At 37.8% G+C, this 19,282-nt stretch overlaps 1 protein-coding gene across 6 annotated transcripts in view; it reads right to left on the bottom strand.

Annotated features, from left to right (window-relative positions):
* The window catches only part of NALCN (sodium leak channel, non-selective), a 256,166-nt gene that overhangs the window by 136,202 nt on the left and 100,682 nt on the right, over nucleotides 1–19,282 (bottom strand). The gene's annotated exons all lie outside the window — the stretch shown is intronic.

The raw sequence follows: 19,282 nt of genomic DNA, 5'->3' as shown, positions 1-19,282 counted from the left end.
TGTACCAAGACAGGTACAGTTGAGCTAGAGAGGAGTTAAATACACTGCCTGCCCTTCCCTTTTCCCCCTTTCACAGTTTAAATCACCTTCTCAAGTATTTAGCCTGGATTCAGTTTCAGCATGACTGCGTTACTGTGTCAACTCCAATGAGCAAACTGCTCATATCAAAGTTGTTATCTACTAATTCTGCACAGACTCCGTAGAAGAAATGGCTCTTCTGGAGGAACCCCAGCTCAGTGCTGTACGCATGTGCTTTAACCCACCTCTCCTCACAACAGTGTTCACGTACCATGACTTACGTGGGTGTTTTGCTGGTAGTTTAAAGTGACAGAGGGCAGAAGAGAGCCGACACTACTCAGAATGAGTTGGAGGACTGGAAACATAAATTCTGCTGTTAGGAAGACTTTAGGGCATATCTTCTAGTTCCTTTAAGCTCATGAGAAATTAACATACAAAGCAATTCAGGATAAGCAGAAATTGAGTCTCTATTTGCCAGCAACCTCTTGTACAAGGATGAAGCACCATTTTGAATTCCTAACTACTTCTTGTTTCTTACATACTGAGAAAGCACTAACAAGGCCATGTGTTTTAACAGAAAAGAACAACAAAAGAAAAAATAAAAAGAGGGTGAACAATTTTCTTCATTTTGAAGAAGCGATGGTGAAAAAAACAAAAATGAAATCCAAATGCTTCAAGGGTTCTCTGACATGGAAACAACAAAAAATACGTCCCTCTAAAAAATTCCTTTTCTAACATCAAAATATATGTGTGGAAGCATTCAGTTCTCTCTTTGGGACACCTTGCTGTCAGTATTTCCAAACGGCATGAAAACTTGGAAAATGAGGTTCTAAGAAAGCAATTCCTCAAGGAAGGAAACATTTTTTTAGTGGGTTTTCTTTTTACTATTATTGTATTTCCCAGCCAAAGACAATAAGAAAAAAAACTTCTTCATGGAAAAGTCTTATACTCAAACTAGGGCTCCCTACCCTCTCAGTTCTTATTGCAGCTTTTTATCTTAGTACAATGATTACTATACCGTGTGTGCTTTGAAATTCTTTAGAAGGCTGAGCTGAATTTCAGTGCTTTTTCACAGCTCTTGTACTCTTGAGCTGTTTAAAACTTACAGAAGTACTTGATCAGCATTAGAAGTAGTAGAATACTTTAGTTCTTTGATAACTTCCCTTCCGAACTAAAAACTGTCAAATGTGTGCTTTAGGCAATTAAGACAACTCTACCCAGAATTAATGAAAATCTTTTCCTGGGTCAGACTAGCCATTTGTATCGATTACTGGTTTCTGATTGCAATGCCTTGCCTAACAGAGTACATTAATCTTCTTGGTTACTATATGTACTGTACTTGGCTTGGGAACACAGTGTACAATATAGTTCAGACTGGCAATAGCTACCTCCCTTAAAATACTTTTGCTTTTGGTCTTTATCACTTTTACACTTTTGTGTTCCTGAATGAGGCAACAAAAATTGCACTTCATACTAAAAGTCTCAGACTATTCAGAAATAGCTAGTCAGGTATGTGATGGGAAACATAAGGAATGTGCCCATAGTGGTACACTACAGAAAACCTAATTTTTAGAAAAAAATGTTTTTCTGAAATGAGTTACTTGGCTACATAAATAAATATCAAACATTTTAATGGAATTTCCACCTTTTGATTAGAACAGTTTTTCCTTGCATTTTCCTTGCATAATTTAATTACCACACTCTAAAACTTGTGATTTACATATAAAAGCAGAGATTACTTTGAAATAAATCAAATGCCCCATTAAAGAAGTGATCAGATGAATAATTAGAAGGAAAAAAAGACTTCTTTCACTTAGACTTAAAACCTACTTTCTAGTAAAGCATTTTTCATTCAAACAAAACACACAAAAGAGAATCATTGGAGTATTTCCTCCTAACTAAATAGCACTGGAAACTGCTGACAACTTATAGGCTCTATTGCCTTCAGCAGGGGGATAACAGCGCTAATCAGAGATTTTGATTGCTATTAATTTGGAGGGCAAGGGGCAGTGATTGCCTACGTACTTTTTTTTTTTTTACAAAGCATCTGTTCTCCAACTTCACCAGCTAGACTACTTTTACTGCAGTCAAGCTGTGATATCCCTCTTCCCTTCACTAAGGTAGACCCAGGGTTGTAGACCTGTCTAAACAAAGGGGTACAGAACGCCAACTCAAACTAATGTGGCTTGGATGAAACACAGTAGCATTTCAGAATGAAAGTAAGTTGATTCTAAGGTCAAAGATTTGCACATTTTTAATTGCTTCCCTCTCACAGGTAGTAGCACAAAAATTTATTTCCCCACTTTCTAAAAAGGTCATGAAATTAAGGTTGGATTTGGACTGGACCACACAGGAATCCTGTTGTGTAAATCTCTTGGAGAGGCTGGAGTCATAGGATACAGGAGACTGCAGCCTTCTGGTTATTTTGAAGCTCACCTTTCCAAACTTAGTTGAACTCAAACTTAGTTGGGTAACCGAATGAGCGACACAGTAGCTCTTCAGTTTCATAACCACACACAAAGGTGACTTGTAATGGTCATTTTCAGCAAGTTCATTGTTCAACATTGCCAGCTTTCTTTTATAAGATGTTATCTTAAGAAATTTATTTAAAGCAAGAGACCTAAGACAGAGAGATTGTCTCAAGCCTAACATATGCACCATTAATCCAAATTTCAGTCCTCTTTCTTTGAAAATCATCCCAACCCCTCTCCAAAAAAAATCCCAAACCACAAAGAATCTTTTAGAAACCTGCACACCATTTCCATTCTTTTGACTGTTTTTCCAAACAGGATTAAGAAGAGTTAAAAATGTAGATGCCATATAAAAAGAGATAAGCATAATACATAGTGTTCATAACTATGGCATACTTAGGGCATAAAACCTAGCAGGTCCTTCAAGAAGCAAATCAACAGATGCACCAAATGCAGATTCTCGTGAGTCTTCTTTCAAAGGCTGGAGATTGTGTGTAGGGGGATACAATTGCATTTTTTGACTCCTTTCACCATCACAATTGCTGGAGCTGTGTCAGCTTCTGCTCATCTATATCCAGCAAACCAGAAGAGCAGTTTAGCTGCCAGTAGAGCTGATTTGCAACACTGACAGTTTTAACACCACCTAATTAAGAGCTGCTTTGCTGAATGCTGCTAGAGATGGATGGGATTACAGCAAAATAAATGGGATTGAGAAAGCAGTAAAGACACACAAGGTAATGTGTGATTTTGGATGAAAATGAAAAATTTTGGGGCATGCCCTCAATACTGAGAAGCGATAGATGGATAGAAAGAAGTTGATTAAGTAAGGGAGAGGAAAGGAAATACATAACTTCCCCTTCCCACAAATTCTTGAACCCTTATGATGCTCTTCTCCCTATAACCCATCCTTTCAAAAATTATTCCCATATGTCCTTTATGAATTGTCACTTCAGAAATACTTACCTGATGTGCAAGCACACGGGGTGGGAATTAAGAGATCTTACCTTCACAGGAAGGGAAGGACAGAAAAGCAGAACAGGCGCAAAGGAGAACAAAGGGTTTAGTACCATGGTGAGCTCGTAAGAGTAGTCGACAGAACCGTGGGTGGCAATGATAGGGGAATTGCCATTCATGGACTGTGAAACTCATTCTAGGATAAGGATTTACGTGAGCCTCACTTCTAGCTCCTGCTCTTCAAGTGGTGAGTGCAGTGTTTGCCTGAAAATGCAGAACATTAAATCAAGTTGGTAATTGAGAAGGAAGAAAATTAAATAAAAGAAAAAGGCAGATTAAAAGTTTGCCATCAGCACATACACAGATGTTTGTAAAAGTTTAATTAATTAAAAAAATCTATAATTGTGAATTGATTTTGATATATACTAAATCAAAATGAAGCAGCTAATTAGTAAACTAAATCTCTTCTAGTCTGTATGGTAAGAGTTTCTATTGAAGTTAACTTCAAAGGATTTCTTTAAAAATATGAGCATCAAACATTTTTTTGAACAACAAAGGAATATCCTTTGATAGGAAAATGCTGTTGTCCTATATTTGTAATACATAATTCTTATTTGATAATTCTCAATGGAATTATAAGGTATCTCATAAGACTTGAGGAAAGAAGAAGGATGCTGTAATTAAATGATAAAACAAACTAATAACATAAGTCTGACAATATTGATGCAAGTTCTGCAAATTTAGATGTTTTCTCATTTGAAAATCATTCAACTGTTTTTATTTTTCCAAGAAAGATCTACAGCACTTTTAAAAATGGTCAAATTAATATATATCATGAAGTAATACTTCCCTTTATACAGTCATCTCTGAAAAGCAGGAAAATATAGAAATTCCAGCTATTTTATAAGTGTTAGGTTTATATGATTTTGATTGTATTGAGTATTAAGAAATTTATTTGTCTTTACTGAAAACTATCTCTTTAACTATGATAACTGAAATACATTCAAAACTATTCAAAATGAAGAACTATTTGTAAGACATCATGAGATATACACTCCCAGTGATTTTTATCCTGTACAAATTCTTTAAAGGGAACCGTTGTCACTGACATACTGCAGTATACTGAATTAATATGCTATTCTAAACACCAATGAAGTAGAAACTCTTTAGACCTGTATGTCCAATTTTGGCTAACTAGAGTTTAATTTTTAGCAGATGAAATTTGGTGTGCCTGTAAACTAGAATGTGCCCTCCAAATGCTTCTCATTATTATCATGATGGGTTTTTATATCTACTTGAAGAGTAGGGCCTACTGAAAATGCACTACCACAATATGTGATTCAGTATTTGCATTGTGAATTTGGCTGGAGTCTTGAACGTTTAAATGACCTAGGCTTTGAGCTATCATCAATGACTGTCTTAAAATTATATGAATCACCTCCTGTTGATGTCTCTTTCTTCTGATTATAAAGTGTCTAAGGTGATCAACTCCTACCAGCACATTTAATTGCCAGGCTCCCAAGACAGCAAAATAAATTCCATTCCTTCTATGTCTATGTCTGTACAACCACACCTACACATAAATATCTATTCTTGCCCTCATTCCCACCCCTAAGGCTTTGAAGTAATTTAAAAATTATTTTCTAGTTAATGTTGCTATCCTACCAGTGCAAAGAGTAAAAACATTTAAATTAAAACTGCATCTATCACTACCATACATCCCCTTCTAAGCCACAGTTATACTCAATTATTTACCCTTTGCATACTATATCTTATTCTTTGCTCAAACAACCAGTAGGATTAACCTTACTGGTTATATATTCATGATTAATGCTGAACTGAAATGGTGTGTACAGCATAAATTGTACAAGGATACAATGTGGGTTTTTTATGTGAAAAAGGAACTTCAGTGCCAGCATTACTACAGACGATTTTCCAAATGATCTGCAAAAGTAACTACACTGGTTCATATATACCCACTGGTATTACTGTCCTTTCCTTTAAATGATAATGGCAGTTACTAATATTTTTAGTTGAGTACACTTGCATAATCACAATCCACAAAAATGAGTAAATTTGTAGCATTCACTATTTGTCTTGTACATAATCTGTCTCAATATAAGCTCCTTACCGGTTTATGAAAACACAGCACACTCACATGTGGAACAGTCTTCTTAGAGATCAAGATTTTCAAAGCAGTCAAGTGGATTTAGACATATAAGTTCCACTGAAGGAATGAAACAGGTACAAAATGATTCTTGGAACTGCTGAAGCACAGTACATAATTAATTCTGAGAACTAGGCAGTATTCTAGAAATGTGTTCTATGCTAAACATAAGCAGTAAATTTCTTACCACTAGAGTAAATTTAAGGAACTCCCTTTTTTCATTATATTTATAGCATTTAGATTTGTTTCAATCCGTCATTTTTAATGACTGCAAAAGCAATGTTGTATATTCACAACATTAGAGATTAAATACTTCTCCAGTACAGTCAGTGGCAAAACGCTTGCTGAGTTTGATGGTGCCGGGGTTCTACTGTTTCCCTTAGGCAATTCCCCCAAACAGAAAGAGAGAAAATCTGGAGGAACAGAGGGTGAAAAAAACCTGCGCTTGTCACATGCCTTTTCCTCCTCACCTCTTCTCTGAGACATAGGTAGAAGAAAGTCTCTAAGCATTGGTGCTTGGCTCTACTTAGCTCTGCAGAACACTGAGAATCCCCCACCAATTTTATTTCAGAAACCCAAACCAAGAGCAGTGAATCATCCTGTTTTGCAGCTCAGTCAGTGAATAGCAATCCGCCTCAGAACAGCCAACTGAAAGACTGGCAAGGCAAAGTTGGTATTTCTGTATCAAGGCTCCTGGTTTGTTTTTAGTTAACTCAATGGCATTCTCAGCTGCAATAAACTGCTCAGTCTGCTCTATCCCCCAGGAAGTGACTCCTATCACCTCTTGAAGGATGCTTACTCACTGCCACCTTGAAGTCTCCTGGCATAAGCTGTAAGATCCTAAACTGTAACATAGCTACACCTTGCCTGACTTCATCCACATCCTTTGCAACCATCTCCATGTGAAGCATGCTCAGTACCATCCCTGAAAAAGGAACAGTGCTCCCTTCTCTCACGGGAATCCTTCTGCCTGGGAGCACACAAATAAAACAAATGCCATCCACTACAAGACACAGTGTAAACCAGACTCCCATCCATACCTGCACCCTTACCTTTCCACAAACAATGCCAATGACATCAATAAGAGGACTGGGACACAAAATCCTTACATATTTCAATGACTTTAATGAGATTCATATATATGCTTATGCTTGCTAAACTGGATTTTTTTCTGAATAAACTACTGGTATTCAGGAAACAAAATAAGGACCTATATGCTTAATAGCTTCCTATTTGAAAATTACTTCCTGTTAAAAGTAAACCTGGTAATAACAGAACGTTATTAAATCTGCAAAGCTATGAACTACAAAATGCTGGAATTAAGGTCATCTGTGTCTGGTGTGTGCATGCTATAACACAGCCTTTAATGACATGGTCACCAAAGTCCTGAGCTTTTCAGTGAACATCAAGGGGCTGTAGGATGCACATCAGTAGATGAAATATCCTGCAACATGTGGTGCGAGTAAGGCAGAGAATGGCATAGGGAGAAGGATGCCTTAATAGTTAAGGCAGCCAAATACTTCCTTGGAGAACTGTATTTGATGCCCACCTCTGCTGAAAACTTTGTGATGTTAACCAAGCTGTCTGAAACTTTTCCTAGCCAGTCATTACTGGAGTGTTCCTCATTTTAAAGGTATCTGACTTTAGGGTGAAAATGTGAATTTCCAGCGTGTTGCCTGCCACATCCTGCCACGCTTTTTAAAGGTGTAGCTGAGTGCTGAGTTCTAGGTGGTTCTGCTTTACAGTTATGCCTTAGTATTGCCATAGGGCATTTTTCTCTTTTTTTTTTTTTTACTTTAAATTCAGTGCTACTGGTATTTCAGACTTGTATTCAACAAAATCACTTTAGAGGAAGTGTGCAATGTACAGAAGAATGGAAACTTTACTTAAAAGAGTTAATGTACAAATAAGAGAAAAATGGGTTGGTTTGCAGAATTTATGGTTACCAAACTTTTGCCTTTCAAATAAGATTATCTTTGAGTGTGCTTAGTAGAATGATTACTATGAGGGTGTGATGGAACAATACCAACCAAACACCCTTACCCTGATCTCGGCAAAACACTTAGACTGTGGGTAGGTATGGCTACAGTCTACCTGACACCTAGCAGTGCACAAACCACTGTTTGCTTTAACAGGAAAAGACTTAATCTATGGAAAAAAGAGTGATACCGGAGCTATTCTGGCTCCACAAAGCATACAACAGGCGTGCACTCAGCAGAAAATCAAGACCTCCACCAGAAGAAACGGTTCAGATGATTATCTTCCAGAGACAGAGCATGGGATTGCTCACCCATAACAAACTTGCTCACAGGGCCCTTATAGTTGTTTGCTTTTGTTTCTGCCCTGTTTCAGTAACTGATATGCATAAGGGTATATATATATGTGCATGCATATGAGTGAAGAAGCATGTTTATCTTTATGGTTTTGATTGAGTGGCAGCAACTAAATGGATGAGGGAGAGTAGGTAGGAACAGTGTAGGTTTATCAGCCTTGGCTAAGGACAGCCAGCATAGACGAAAGGCTGCTGAACCTTGGCTAGAGAAGAAAGAAAGAAGAAATTAAGGATCAGTGAATGGATCTATTGGTGGTGGCTTCTAAGCTATGCAGTATTGGGAAATTTTACTTTGGGCAGGGGATGAAATGGAGTAACTGAGGGTAAAAATAGTAAGACTTTTCTTGCAAACAACCATGAATAGTCAGTAGGAGGCAGTTTCTCAGTAAAAGAGAAATGGCTTAGAAGATACTGAAGAAAACTGAGAAGATATCCAAGATGACAGTTCTGAGCCAACAGAATAACAGACTGCATGGCAAAACTGTATGCAGAGAAAGAGAGCATGAGGGAAAGAACTGGGTGTACAGTCAGCTTTCACTAATTACTGTTCCAGTTCCTCCTCTGAGTATCTAGGATCTTACACAGGGAAGTGGAGGCCAGAAATAAAGAAAGGAGCACAGCACATGTACTGCCAACTCTGCTATATTAGCAGCGCCTGTAGTAAAACACCTTCTGAAATCAAGCCCACTAGTGTATCTATCTGCTTTCCTCAGTCGAACTTTTCTGACAAGTTTATGACTGAGAAGAGGAAATGATTTATATACACTCTGGGTACTGTACAATTAATAAAACATCACCACATAGATTATATACACCAGGTGGCATTAATGGCAAAATAATGTATAGCACTTAAAGTATCATGTCTCAAGCTACTATTCAAAGGATGAGGTGAAGATTAAATGAAAATGACTGATTGTGGAAAGCAATTATAAAAAATTCTGAAACACTGCAGTTGAAATATGAAATAGCATTTGTGGGTCTAGGCCTATAAAAATATTAAAAAATCTATGTCACAACTAGCAAAGAAAGTATCTGCTGAAGGTGCCTGCTTCTCTCCACTAAGTATAACCTTCTGTGCCTCAGTTGGATAACTAAATTTTAAATATCTAAAGTAAGTTAAATGCCCATTCCTGCCCATAGGAACAACTGGTTATTGTGTGCTAGGAAAGAATATGCCAGTGTTCTGCCAACTGTCCTGAGAAAAGGAAGCCCATATAACAGTTCTGCACTGAGCTGAGGTGGAAAGACCAAGGCCCCTTGTGTAGACAAAAGGCAAAGGTGGGGAAAGAACTCAACGTAGCTGAGTGCCAGTTTTTCAGTTGTGATTCATTTTGTCTTTCTCAGCTTATGAGAGAGTAAAAGCAGTATCTACTGCACCACACTCTTATCCCTACCAGTGCAGAATAATCTTCTAGCCTTTTGTCCAGCCGGGCCTGACAATGGCTGCAGCCATTGGAGACCATTTCCCTGCTACCACACAAATACTTCCACAGAATCTACATTCATTGTTGGCCATAAATTCTCTCTTTCTTAATTTTATCCCATTAGTCTTAGTCATACTCGCTTGTACCATACAGTGTACACCCTGCTCTACCCTATCCTAGTTTTCTCTCCTCTCTACTCACTCCTTTAAAATACTTAGCATTAACAACCAAGCATATTTGTTTTCTGCCTCTGAGTATTGTACTGTATCCTTTTTGCCTCCGTGTTATGAAAGAATTTGTTAAAAACTTTTCACCTAAGGAAAATTCATTCTCTGGTACCATCTGGTACTTTTACTGTTAAAGGAATGAAAGCCAAGAAGCAACTACAAAAACTGATTGCCATATCCAGTCTGCTTAATTGCTAGCTGGCTGCACGGCTCTGTTTTGGACCTCTTCAGTTAGTTCTCCTTAAAACAACACCCAAGCATGGCTCCCTCTGTTCTGTATAATCCTCTAACATCACAAAAGTCTTTGCACCCTTGAATAACCTCACTCGCCCTGGTATCAAACCTGAGAGCATGCAATGCATGATCTTAGCATCAGACCATAAAATTATCATTCTGGTGAGCTGCAACACAGTCCTTGCATTATTTTGGATACTCAGAACTGAAAGAAACACAGAGAAATAATTGTGCCTGAAGGACACAGGGATGCCACAAGGGCCCAGAAGAGACAAAGGGCCAAGCACTGGGTAAAGTGGACATGATCAATCTGTTCTGGAGAAGGAAGTATGAAAGGCCACAGTCTATGTGAGATGGCCTCTGGGCCAGGTATTCATCCTGGCCCTCTTTAGCTAGAAAAATAAAGATAACAAGTCTATAAAAGGGAATGCACACTCTTACTGTGACAGTTCAGTTTGTACATTGTCTGAAAGCTCTGAGACGAGAATATAAAATTATTTTACTTTTTTGTATGGAAGAATTAAAATAACAGACAGAAAAAAAAGACCTCAAACTGCAAAATACTTACCCTGAATACCAAACGAAATCTCAGGCTAGAAATCAAAGTACATCTATGCCAAAGAAGGGTTGCAAACATGTGCTATCAGTTCACATACATTAAACACGAAGAAACTGTGTCCTTCCTCCACATGCCACAATGCTAGCTTTCCTCTTCACTCCTCTCAGGCCTCAAAGACCCTTGTTTCAAAGGTCTCAGGCAAGTGTAGGAAAGAAAGGGAATCCTAGGAAGGGGAAGCAAAATTGTGAGGGAAACAGCTTGAAGATCTGAATTTACTGTACTGCACTGCAGCCTTCAACTTGTTAAAATGCACAGGTCAGCTGAAGACGCTTCTCTCTAGCTGGCACTCTAAGAATTCACAAAGCATAAAGGATGTGGACTTTGACATGACAGTGCAAATACTTCTCTGTATAACAACTGCATATATGTCAATGAAATAACTCGTATAAAAACATGATTCTCAAAGCTCTACCTTATACTGATTTCAGCAGGATTTAATAAATGCAAAATACTTATGAAAATTCAGTATGCAAGCTTGCTGAAGCGGGACTTAATTTTGCTTTATATCTGCACATCAAAAATATATAATATAGATTATTATGGCCTCCTGGAGAAGGATGAGGTAAAGACTTTGGCTTTAGAGATTCACCCCAAAAGAACTGGCACACCTAAAATAGGAAAGCAAACACCCTGCACTCTGATGCAGTCTGTAGAGTGATGGGCAACACCAGATTCAGATCCTGAGCTACCCTCTGGCAATGCCCGTCTCCTTCTATTGCCTCTGTGCCACTATCATCCTACCACTGGCGTCTGCTAGGGGCTTAAAGACACCTGAGATGAATCAGGACCACACTGATTCTCAAAAGAGTTAGAATCTGTGTTCAGAATACCAAGAATACGATAAGAAAAGGCAGAGACTTTTTCTCATAGATTTTTTTTGGTGAGATATATTTATGAATAATTGAAAGTAAAAATTTTAATCTGAGTATGAAATAGCCACTTCAAAATCTCAGAATTTAGTAAAAGCTGTTCGTTTAAATACCTCTTAGCTCAGACTCATCCCACTTACTCTTCGGAACTTCACTGAGGTGCTGAGAAGGCCACACAGTTTATGTAGCCTCCCCGTGACGATGAAGAAATACAGACAATGCGAGAGGCAATTCATCATCCCCAACATGTGCATTATCTTCAGGTTCATGATGGGAATCACTCTCTCCACTGACTACTGGGGAACCCAAAGGATTAGAGACCCCAACAGTAACAAAAAGATATTGCAAAGTGATTTTTTTTTTAAAGTTTCAAAGACCTAAAAAGAACATCTATAAAGAACAATCTAACAACCTACAGAGCTGTAGCACATGATATTCTTTGCAGTCCTAGTGAAAAGAGACCTTTCTTTGAGAAACACTAGAAATATCGAAAATATTGGGGGGAAAACAACTAATACGAAGAAAAAAAAAAATCCCTGCTAGTTTTATTCTAAGACTCTGCAGTCTTCCACTTTGCTCAGATTTGTCATCCAAGTTACAGCTCTAAAGGAAGTCATGCTGCTGCTGCTTCCAACGCTTTGATTGCTGTAATTGTGCTAAACACAAAAAAGCTACATGACAATTTAAATACCTGTTTTCAGTTTGATGGGATTTGAAACACTGGACATATTTAACCCTAGAAATAAAATTTTCTACAGGAATCTCAGCTGAACTTCAATTTTAGTGGCATTACTGAATAGTTTCTATAATCCACTGACACTGATGTGCCCCAAAATTTCTAAGTGCAAATTATGAGTACAAGCTGTACTGAAGTCCATTGCTGAAAAGAATGCTAGAAAAATGGTCCGCTCTGCCTGTTCAGATCACAGCAAAAAGACTGAGGGTAAAAAAAAATCCACATAACTAAAGCAGTCTTTAAAAAATATTATTTTAAAGCAGTCTTTAAAAAATATTTTAAAATATTATTTAAAAATTGAAATAATAAATATTATATTATAAAAATAATAAAAATATTTTAAAATATTATTTAAAAATAAATATAGTGGCATATTTTTATCATGGGAGATTTTTAGCTTATTAATTTGACCATGATGTTGAAAGAACTGAATGTCACTACTTTATGCCATTTATTGGTGAACTGTACAGGCCTGTGTGAAAGAGGGTCAAGATTTACAAAAATTCCTTACGCAAAACCTACTACTTGTGGAGCAGAAAGTTTTTTATGGGGCCTCGTTTGAAAATTAGGAGTTACACAAAAGGTTCTACTTTCAGGTTGTCCAAAAATAAGGGATAGTTCAGAGATCTTGACTGATTATTAGTGTCAGCCAAAGCTTCCGTAACTCTGCCATACAAAGATACTTGAAAGCCTACTGGCTCGGACAAATTCCAAATACTTGTTCCTGAATCTCCCAAGGAGCTGCCAAGGGCCTGATGCGACCACGTTTTCTGCTGCAGTAGGCCCTCCTCTAATAAAGAATATTGCCAGGGAAAACCACTACCCTTTTATAAGCTTAATCATAGTTTAACACCTATCCATTTTGTCTTTGTGACGGAATTCTGATAGTTTAAGTCTGCAGGAAAATTATATGTTCAAGCTGAGGAAGTCATGTTCGTGAAACTTATTTGTTCGAATGCAGAACAGTGAAATCAGTAACGTTTTCTTTCTTTTTTGTTTAGTTTCTGTGGTTAAATTTCTACAAACTGTGGCTAGTAATTTACTTTGATTGTAATGAACAAGAACAGACAGTTCAGCAAGTAAATGGAAAACTATGGAGAAGCTATGAACATAAAAGAACTATGTCTCGAACTCTTAGTTAACACATGGGCTTCGGTATAATGGTTATAAAGGAAAAGAAGGCAGGCAGGCAAGAAAGAGGGGAGGGAGGGAGGGAGGGACGGAGGGGGAGAGAGAGGGGAGGAAGGAAGGATGGACGGAAGGAAGGAAAGGAGGGAGGGAGGAAAGGAGGGAGGGAGTTTGGTTGTATGCCTTGCAGACTGGAAACATGCATGCAGTTCTGCACCCCCTTGAAATTACTTTTCCTTTAGATGCACGTATAGAATAGCAGAGAAATAGAAGCATAGACAAAATTACAATAGGAATCTAATAATCATTAAGTTAATTAATGTTTGTTAATGCCAGAATGTTACCTATTGGAGATTTGAAAGCTGTCTCACAAACTTTTCCATGTCACCAAATACACTGATCACTTTTTTATCGTCCTCTGACACTCACGCCTGCCCTCCTCTTGTTACTGATTGCATGTTACAACAGCTTGTGATCCTGTCACTGTCAAGTTTCAGTGTTTCAAATTCTTTGTTTTATTGAAAAGAAAAGGAGCAGCCACCTCAAAATTACAACCAATAGTCTTTGCACGAGGTTTTTCGTAATTTCTGAGTAATCTCAGGAAAATCAGCAAATTAATTCCTCAACTGTAATCAATTAAAATGCTACATAGTTACTTTACATAACTTGTTCCTACAAGATGTTCTGGAGGCCAAAACGATAAATGGGTTCAAAAAAAGGCTACACAAATTGATAGGTGATAAATCCATCACTGGATACTAAATATAATGACCTAAATTTAACATCCACTTCAGAAAGTCCCTAAATGAATGATTGCTGGAGTCCAAGATAGAGAACGAGGGCATAAATGGATATCCAGAAGCTCAAAGAAGGATGATCTATATATGCTTATTTCTGGTACTGGCCAATTTTGGAGACACGGCAAATGCATTGTTTGTCTGCTAGTTTTATGCATTCTCTGACATCTACATCATGGGGCTTACTATTTTTCAGGTCCCTTTTAGTAAAAAATGGCAAATTTAAGTATGCAAAAAATGTATATGGGCAAAATATGTTTGGTTCTCCAGTTTTATGAGATTATCTTTTTAATTCATATGAGAAAAAGATAGTGGTTCTTAACACCGCAGCAGGTGCTCATTTACATTATAGTTGCCCTGTCCCCTCCTGCCTCCAGTTAAACATAATCATTTCAGCTGTCTGAATTCATGACTTCTTTTAATAACATAAACTGAAGTGAACACCAGTTTACATGACCAGATGAGACGGTGAGCTGAGGTGTCCCAGGAGTAAACTCACTGCCTCTTCGGTTGCCATTGTTGCTGTGGTTAAAGCCCCTGGAAAAAAGGAGGCGAGCAGACAGCAGAGGATGGTAACAGCTTTACCTTCCTCATCTGAAATGCATAAAGCTGAAACTGAGCACGCATTTAACAACAGCTCATTTTGTGAATCCCCAACCAGAGTCCAAGAGTTAGTCAGATGTTGGAGTTTCTACCCATTCACCACACTTCACCATTTTTTCCCATACCCGATGTACAAGTGGAAAATACTGGAAGTCTTTTTTTTTTCTCTTCATAATGCTGAGGATTTACTATCTTCCCGTATACAACCAAGGATAGGAAGGTTGGATGGGGCTGGACTTCATTTGTGCATGTTATTCTGTTGCCAACATGGTTAGTTTCCCTGCAGAGTCTTCCATTGCACCTCATTTTTTTCACCATTTTTACCTCACCAAAACTAACAGCTTGCTTTTACATTTACACTTTGCATATTCTGCTCCTGAGTCTCCTCAGTAAAACCAATATGGTTGTTTTTCAGCCCTGTTTCAGTGCCAAGTACATCACTGAACTATCCAAGCTTCTGTTAACTGATGCAATTTGTAGGCTTTCTAAATGAGAACAGGGCATAGAAAAAAGTAGATTTTTTTTTAATGACAGCCTCAGAATTTTAGGATTTGGAATCCATTTAATCTGCTTCTGAATAAACTCATATAATATACTCAAATAATAAACTCACTCAAATCAAAACTTAATTTCAGCCAACTGAAAGAGAAGATTTTTCTTTCACTGTAAGAGAGGATTTCAGTTAATTGGAAGAAATGTATTATATATGTATTTAATTTAATGAAAGCCACTGTAGGTAAGAAGAGAATAGGACTGAGTAGGCATACCTTTTGCTTGATTCCAAAGTTACACTAAAGGGCAAATTAGTATATAAATAGACTACCACACTTTTCTGGTTCACCAATAATTATCTCCCATGAAAGAGAAGAGGAGAAAACCCACTTGCACTCTCTTCTGTTACTCCTGCAGTGAAAACCCCCAAGTACTGATTTATCTCATCTCTCTCTCTCTCTCATTCAATATATCCATTATGCAACTGCTAAAACACTCAATTCCTGCTTCTCTGGCCGTATCTCCTCCACCCTCTATATGTTTTCTGTCTTTCGATATTACTTTTGATCTTTTTGTCTCTCCTTCAAGGTTCTCTAAAATTCTGTAATTGTACAGAATTCTGTAACACATTCTGATAATAATATGTAGCATGAAGGACTAACTTTTTTTTGAGGCAAAAAGATATGATTAAATTCCTGACATTAATCATATGTTCAAGAGCACTGTAATCATAATGTCGCTTGCTTGCTCAGATCATAGCTTTGTGACCTTCTATTTCTTTCCTAGATGGAGCACATATGATTAAAAGTGAATACAGTATTTTTAATCTGTTGAAGATTTTATTATCAGAGTAGGAGTGCACATACAGTTTGTGAGTAGGTGACCACTTCCATTTATGCTGACACACCACACACAGTGTTCCCAAGCTTCTTCTGTCTCCAGCTGTGCATTTCATTTCTGCTGGACATACAACCCCAAAATATTAGCATGAACAGGGAACTGCTGTCTGGCTCATTGTTCCCCCCGAAACCACAGTTCCAGACTTTCTGTTCATTACAAAACTAAGTATTGAGAAGACTGAAGATGTCATTACTTGGTGTTAGTAATACCAACCACAGGTTCAGGGAAGACATGCGAGTCAAACCTTTCCAGTTCAGCTTTAAGTCAGTATGCGTTATTTTACAAGTCTTTGTGGACAGGAAGACAAAGAGAAAGAAGGAGTGATAAAAACATCAACAACCTCTAAAAATAACAGGAAAGGAATAATAAGAAACAGTGTGACTTTAACATGGGATTAAAGGGGTAAATACATGCTCAAAGAGTTTTTTAAAGGATTTTTTCTGGAACCTGGTGCTCAGTTTTTCTTTATTTATGAACTGAGAGCTTCCTACTGTGCTCGTAGGAGTAAATCATGGTAGGCAGGAAGTTCTAACGCACTACAATGTGTTAAAGTAGTATCAACAGCAGCAAAATAATGTGGCAATGTGGGAGCCTCAGCATGCATTCATGCCAAATGGTTCATGTTGAAATGAAAAACACAAAGATTATTTTTCAGTGACAAAAGAAAATCAATATTTAAAATCAATGCCAGTCATAGGGAACAGTGAGAATAAGTAACAAAAGACCACAAAGCACCTTTGGGAACACTCAAAAGAAAAATGCAATAAATATAAAGCCATTATATCAAAATAAAAGCCTCTTTGCCCCACACTAGGATAGATTTGCAAGTCAAAATCAGAAACCATACTGATACTAATTTCTCATTCCAGCCACTTCTAAAAACTAAAGAAAACCTAGTTAGGTGTCTGAGTTAAAGTTCTTTGAAAACACCAGATGCCCATCTTTCTTGCCCATCTCTCATGGCTTAGTCTTATTTACTTTTAACTATTATGCTGCTGTATACAAGATCCCCTTGCAGATCCCTGATCCGTATGCACATGCTGGTTCTGTTCTGCCTGTATGCCGTGCACCCAGTGGAAAGGCAGGTGGGCTCTCGGGAGAGACAAGAGGGGGTACCCTGGCAAGCACAGTGACATTCACCTGCCCAGCAGTTTAGACATACCAAGGCACACTACTCACTAGATGGGATTCTGAAACTCCTTTGTAATCACCTCTTTGCAGATCAGCTGCGACAGATGTGTAAGGACACGGTTAGCCTGCTTATTCGCCTTACCTAATTGAGCAGTTTGGTGCAACAAAGACACGTTTGTGTGAGACAAAGTGAGTTACAAAGGCTCTGCACAGAGCCTATGTGGTATCTCTCTCTGAATTATTGTTTGCTCAGGAATAACACCAGACCTGCGTTGCTCCATGTGCCATTGCAATGTTCTACCTAGGCTAGCAAGGCCTGCCAGGCTGAAACCCCTGACCTGGTCTGTGGGAGTAAGCATGGTTGTACAAAGGCCAAACTAGTATAACCCAACAGATCCAGCTAGTCCATGTGAAGTGTCTTAAAAACCTCTCTAATACAGATTTTGGATGTTACACACCACACATAAATTACATTATTCTTTCCTCCATCACTCCCTGCTTTAGAGAGCTGGATGTATCTATCTGCCAAATTAGATAGCACAAGCCCATCTTACTGGCGTGCCTCTCAAGTAGTTAGGTTTAAACACCATAGTAGCCAAATCTGGGAGGGATACGTTTTTCCACCATAAGGGATATGAACTAAAGCAAAGACACTTATTAAATAGTTTTCTCAAGGTCTACAGGAAATTTGTGCTTGGCCAAAAAATCAAACCCAGATCTCCAGAGTCCCTCTCCATTCCCTTAGCTGCTAGGCTATTTCCTCTCCCGATGCACAGTATAGTTGGTTAAGGAAGTAAATTCTAAATAACTCAATACACTGAATAAGTGGAGTTTCACCAAAGCACAGACCCAGACCCATGTAACTGTTGAAAGAGAACTTTTAATAATGTTCCCTTTTGTATTTGGAGCAGTAATAGTTACAGAGCCCAGAGACGAATTAATAAAACCAAACTTACTGCAAAATTTAATTAAAATGATACAGGGCAATAGAGAGTCTTTGCTACCTTTCTCTAAGAACTCCATCCTTCACAGGATATTGAATGACAATATACTTAGCTAATAAAGGTCAGAAGAATGCATATTAATTGAATGTGTCCTAAAGGCAGGATATATATTCTCCAACCTGATTAACTCTTTCCTAGATTCAGATTTATGCACCATGTTCCTCTTAAGGAACAAAACCTACCCAAACCCTTATAAAATAACTACCACATCTCTCATGAGGGGCTTAATGCATAAAGAATGCCTTTAATATATTACAAAGGCTTTAAATACATGATTTTTTTAGGAATTCTGTTTTCTTTTTACTCTGGATTGATAGAACCGAAACAATAATGCATGGTAAGATGAATAAAGCTGTGTGTGTTTATCCAGACTTTGAGATTTTGGTTTCTTTGGGCTGTATTTTAGTCTATATTTAATAAGAATAAAGCCTATTTTGGGCACTGTCCTAATAAAATAATATTTTAACGCATTGCTTTCCTTTGGACTGCTTTGCTTGGACTGACACCAGCAAGGTCATAGATTACTGGAAACCCTGCAGATGTTGCACAAAGGGATGAAGAATGAGAAGAAAACTGTTGAGTTGCAATTATAAAACTAGCAGAAAACTGCTAGTTGAGTTGCAATTATAAAAAGTTGCAGCACCCACAGATGGATGAGGTTTATGTTCCCGACAACACAATTTACCATGTGTTCACGATTCCTAAAAAGGGGCAAGAATGCAACACTACAAAGGCAGACCACGTAAGTCAGACGCTATCTTAACTTTCATCTGGAGGAGTTTTCATTGTGAGTTCAGCTACATTTTATCCACATACCTGAGACTGTTACCTGTGAACACCACAAATAACATTCCCATTGCTGTCAAAACCAAGAATTAAATTTGGGAAGATGAATTATCAGTTAAGACATATGCTATAATTAAATATATGGCAGTGGTTTGACAAAGCAGAGATATTTGAGAATGAACAGCTTGTGGAGGGGATGAAAGGTGCTTGCCAGCTTAGCGTTCAGCAACGTACATGCTGCCAACAAGTATGTGTATTTTAGTTTACACATCAAACCAAACATAACCGAAACTGCCAGCAAACATCATGCTATCAGACTGCTACAGTAGATTTGGCTTTCTACTCTGAAGCAAGTTTGTTTCATCTAGAAGTGACATTATTTAACTTGCA

This window comes from Ciconia boyciana, chromosome 1 (assembly GCF_034638445.1).
Source record: "Ciconia boyciana chromosome 1, ASM3463844v1, whole genome shotgun sequence".
Classification (NCBI taxonomy): Eukaryota; Metazoa; Chordata; class Aves; order Ciconiiformes; family Ciconiidae; genus Ciconia; species Ciconia boyciana.
The sequence above is the reverse complement of the archived record's forward strand: the minus strand, read 5'-3'. Positions and strand labels throughout refer to the sequence as shown.